Source organism: Brassica oleracea, chromosome C6 (assembly GCF_000695525.1).
Source record: "Brassica oleracea var. oleracea cultivar TO1000 chromosome C6, BOL, whole genome shotgun sequence".
NCBI lineage: Eukaryota > Viridiplantae > Streptophyta > Magnoliopsida > Brassicales > Brassicaceae > Brassica > Brassica oleracea.
Genome location: NC_027753.1, coordinates 1,577,789 through 1,583,361, shown reverse-complemented (window position 1 = coordinate 1,583,361; position 5,573 = coordinate 1,577,789). Strand labels below are relative to the sequence as shown.

The window sequence follows — 5,573 nt, the reverse complement described above, 5'->3', positions numbered from 1 at the left end:
GGTTTTGATGAGTATTTTCGACAGTTTTGTTATAAGATTGGTTAGTTAGTTAAAGTAGGGTTTGATTTCGTACCTGGTTTAGTGCCGGTTAACATAGGGTCTCCAAGGCGCGCCTTTGCATCGCCTTTGAAACCACCGCCTTAAGGCCAAAGCGCACCTAGGCGAGTGCCTTGGGGAACTAGGCTCGCCTCGGGGTTCCATGGCGATGGAGCTGTCGCCTGAGTGCGCCTTGCGCCTTTTTAAACACAGCTTGGTGCTTACAAAGGTGATGCTCAGCTCGGTGAAGGTGCAGCAGAGAGCCTTCACGTTAAGGACTACAAGTACTAAAGAGTCTAAGGATCAAGTAGTATTTCATATCATTGTTTGTGTTTGTGTCCTCCTTTAATAACCACCGTTAATAATCTATTTACTCTTACTCTTATGTGTATTGTGTTTTGTTTAAAAGAGTGGTAAAATGAAAGACCATTTGATAAACCTTTTCTTGAAGTGTCTTGTTTCTCGTGAAACCTTTTGTGAAATGAATGTTTTGTTTGGATATAGAATTAGTGGTGCTGATTCAGATGCCGTCTCATTACCTTGCCGCCAGCGTAAAATCATTGCTGTCAACTTTCTTCCTTTGAATGGTAAAAAGGATTCAGAAACTGGTCAGTGGAAATTCATCTTGGACAATGATTCTCCCCTGTTACATCTCAAGGATGGGTTTTCTCCAGAGACAGAAGTCATTTATGTTGGATCACTCAAGACAGATGTTGATGTTAGTGAGCAAGATGAGGTTTCTCAGACACTAGATTTTGGTTCATTTCTTTTCCCTGTTCTTTAATTGGGTTAAAAGGTCTATAAGCTAAATATATCATACAATAAACAATAGACTTTGTGGCCCAATGGACAAGGTGCAGTTCCCAGTAGAGTGTTTTCTTTTTGTTTTTAACAACGCAAGAGAGAAATCACCAGAGATTTAAGGTCGATTTAGTTTAGATTTAGGAAGGATATCAACCGAAATATGGAAGTTTACATACGTTGGATATATCACAATAGAGTTGATGGGAAAAATATCTTTTCTTAACCGTCATATGAAGTAAAAGGCAGAACATGTTATGACGCATAAATAAAAATATGTATATCATAGAGTTGTAGCTATAGGCCGTAATAAAAGTATATATAGACTAACGATATGTAGTTAGAATATAGTCTAACGAATTCTAGCAAAGATAAAATATGCAAAAAAGTTTTGTTTGCGGGATAGATCAACGTATAATATTTAGTATTCGATTTCTTGATTAAGTAGATAGTCAGAAAGAGTATTCTAACCACAGTTAGAAGATTAAATAAAATATGATTCCACTATTTTTTTAAAATAAAATTGAACATATAAATAGTCATATCGAAGTTTCCAATAGATTTCATATTTTTTTATATTTTTAAAATTTAGTTTAATAACTTTTTTATAATAGAAAGGTAAAAGATGTCCACACATGACCACAGATATCAAAAGTTCTATTAGGGCAAACAAAAGCTGAGGGTCATTTTTTCCAACTTTCCCTATTTATTAACCTTTGTATCTTGCTGGTTTACTGCTGAAGTCGTTCCTTTTTTATATTTTTTCTCTCGCTTGTAGTCTTCCGTAGACTGAATCAGCTCGAGCTCTTGGGGGCTGGATATGGCGAGTTGGAAAGTGAAACACAAGAGCTCAGGAACTCCTGGAACCCTCAATATAGTAAGGAAGAATACATCCTTCTCTTTGACTTATTTACTTTCCAAGGATTAGTTGAGCAGATCATAATGATTTTCCACTTTTTTTTTTTTTGAGTTATTAATTATCATCTGTTTACGCCGATCTTTGAAATAATAAATTCGTAGATGGAAGGGATGCTTACCTTCGAGCCAAATGATGAGAAATCAAATTTAAAGCTTCAAGTGCAGTCTCGGAACATCGAGAGTATATGTTATTCCTAGATTTACACCAGGTCATAACTACTCATCTGATTCATGAAAACCAACTTCTCCTTGGCATAAACTTGTCAGGCAAAAAATATTCCAAAGAGGGGTCACATCACCTTCCTCTGTTTAATATTCAGACCAACAACAACATTCAGGTTTTTTCCCTTTCATTTCTTTTTTCTTTTTTGGCCTTTGTAGTGAAAGATAATTTACACATATTATGTGATGTAAAATTTTGAACGTTTTCCTCGTTTTGTCAAAATTATAGGGGAAGCCTCATATCTTTGAGTTTGAACATATCAGGACATGCATGCTTGTCAGGATGTCATCAGTAAGCTACATGCATCATATTGGTGTTGCCCTTGGAGAAGTGTTTTTTTTACTGAAACAATTTGTTTAACCATGAACAGATAAAGCCTTTGCTTATTGTGAAGAGCCTAAAGAGCAACTCAGTATTGCAGACTTGGAGCTACGCATCAAGATTCTCCGAGAAAATAAGTAAGTGGATCGGATTACAACATTAAATTTTCTTTTTCAATTAACATAGTTTCTGAAATTCACCAACTTCCTTTTGATATGAAGTGAGTTGCAGATATTGCATAAGGAGTTAGTGCAAAGTAAAGTTCTGACAGAAAATGAATTCTGGTCTAGAAGAAAGGTAATTGGGCTCTGTGTTGTTTCCTTTATTATTTGTTCTTTTATGTGATCCGTACAAGTTGCTGATCTCAGGAATTACTTGGTAAATATTCTATCGGAAAGTGGAAACAACGTGTCGGGCTCATGGCTTCTAGCATCAAACCATCTACTGATGGGAGGGTATGGTATAATTGCGTTGGATGGAGTACACATTCATTTGTTGTTATATGTCATGTAACATTTCGTCTGGTTTACTAATTACTTTCTTCACTCTATTTTTTTTCTTTCAGACAAATAGGGTGACATTTAACTTAACCCCTGAGATAATATTTCAGGTGAGCTCTTTGATTCACTTATAAGTTTCTGAATCCAAACCATGCTGTGTTGGAATAAGTTCTTATGTTAAAAGTTGCACCATAAACTATGTTTCATTCATGGTACTTGACCTTTCCTCGCGTTTCAGATTTTTAATGAGAGGCCGGCTGTTAGTCAAGCATTCCTAAACTATGTTCCGAGTAAGTAATAAATAATTCAAAACACTGCGACAATCTTTGTTTATGGGTATAATCACCAAATATCTTGACCTGGCTCTGGTAGCTATTTTCCTACTCCAGATGACAGAAAAAGACTTCTGGACAAAATATTTTAGAGCAGAGTATCATTACAGCACAAAAAATACAGCAGTAGCTGAAGCAGAAGCTGCCGAGGACGAGGTTCTCTCTGTTTTTCTCAAGCCTGATGAGATATTGGCTCAAGAAGCTCGTCCAAAGGTTATTGTTTCTCTCCTACAGTATTTAATGATTTCCAATTTGAGGCATATCCATCTGATTTTGAATGTGTTAATGCCTGTAGATTAGACGAGTTGATCCAAGTCTTGACATGGTGGCTGACCAGGGAGATGACTACAGTCATATTATGGTAAAGATAACTAAGATCACTAGGACCATTGCGTTTATATTTAGCGTGTGTGTGAGAAGGAGCTCAAAAACTGATATCCAGAAACATGAATCTAAAAATTAACATTGTGCTTTTTTTGTATGCGGTTTGGAGGCTATGTATTTACAATGGTGACTAATTTATATTTCCCGTAACACAGGATCTTGTTGAACCACAGAATGACCAGTTTGGAAGAAGATCACTTTCGCAAGATATTAATCGCCATTCTGCTGCTGTATTGGAAGGCAGATGCATTGGTAGATAGTTCACAAAGTCTATTGGCCCTTTTGACTTTAGTTCTTGGTGGTAAACGATACAATGATGCTGACTTATTTCCTTTAAAATTTGGAAACCAGATGTTGAGTCAGATGATTCGAGGACCATCGCAGAGGCTCTCACACTTGCTAAACAAGGTTTGCTGTTTCATTCTGCCATGTTCTACTTTTGTTTTTTCTTTTCTCATGCTGATCAATAGCTGTCTTTGGCAGTAAGCAAAGCCACCAAAGACGCTTATCAGGAGAGACTGGAGAAATTGTCAAGGGCAATAGTAATGGAGGATCTTAAAGAACCACAAAACTTCTCGTTCGTGCCGCTTTCTACCTTTTATGTCAATAAATGTTTTTTTCCACTGTTGTGTAATTCCTCTTAACCCTTTTTTCTTGTTTTGGAATCAAGGATCCTCGTGATTACTTTGAATCTCAACAAGGAATCGTTCTCAATGAGCCTAGAGTAACAGGGGATTCAAAGAGAAATGTCCATGACGCTTATCGGTCTCTAAAAGAATCCGTTGTGCAGATAAGAACTAAAGGATTAAGTGCTCCCTTTATTAATCCTGAAGTTTCCTTCAAGGTACTGCTATATAGTAACATATGTGCTGACTAAAAGAACCATATGGCCTATTCGCTTCTTGCCTTAGGCTAAAAGTTTGCTAAACACTATTTAGGTTTTCAGTGAGTTAACCCAAACTATCTTAGATGCCAACACTCTTAACGGTAAGAACCAGCCAGAGAGCGTCCTGGACAGATTACCTAAATCCATGAAACACGATATTTTACATGTGAGTTGTAATATGTTCCAATGTATCAGTAACAAGAAGCTCTATATATATATGCTGATTAATGGATATTGTTTTATAATAGTACGTATGCCTATGTATTTTTTCTGTCATCTGTAGCATTGGGCATTAATACAAGAATTACTGAGACATTTTTGGTCGTCTTACCCAATAACAAGCACATATCTTTCTACCAAGGTAATTTTTTTTTTTAATGTTTCACAATTTCCAAGATTCTAGAATTTCCTATACATAGATTCTTCTGGCATTTCTCAGGTTGGTAGGTTGAATGATGCAATGCTCAATATTGATTCGCAACTCGAGGTAAGCAATGAAATTCGTTAGTACAATAGTTCTCTTCATACCAATGTATTATAATTGTATTTGAAAACCACATTTGACCACACAATTTCATGTGTACTGTTTCCTTAATATTAAACCGCATTTTACTCAGGCAATGAAAGAGCCAGTGCGATCTGATATCCGGCATGAGGTTTCTTCACCGGTTTGTTCAATGCAAAAGGTTAGCTTCTTCCGGTACATAGATAAGGAGTTTTATGTTATGAACCAGATTGTGGATGGCTCATAACCAAGAGATTATGATTTGTAATATTTCCAATTATCTATGACGGTGTAATCTCCTATATAAGGAACCTCTATGTTATGAATAAAAATAGACTTTTCCATTACTTTTATAACACGTTATCAGCACGAAACTTTAAATCCCTAAGCTAATACCCAAATCGAAAAACCCTAAAACCCTAACCCTAGCCGGCGATCCGACGAACCCTAAACCCCGATCGCGTCTCTTGTTCCAGCATCTGTTCCAGCTCGCGTCCCCGATCAGTTTCAGCCCAAGGCGTTCCTGATCCTAGCTCAGACATTCGCGACCCGAGAGCAGTTCCATCACGCGACCTCTTCCTCGTTCGCGACAACATCAGACAGCTCGCGTCCGACGATCAAGGCGTTCCCGATCAAGCAACAAAGGACGTCTGCGACCCGATAGAAG

General features: G+C 37.1%; 1 pseudogene; it reads left to right on the top strand.

The window, feature by feature from the left end:
* Positions 1-1,632: 1,632 nt before the first annotated feature.
* The window catches only part of LOC106297167, an 8,820-nt pseudogene continuing 4,879 nt past the window's right edge, over positions 1,633-5,573 (top strand).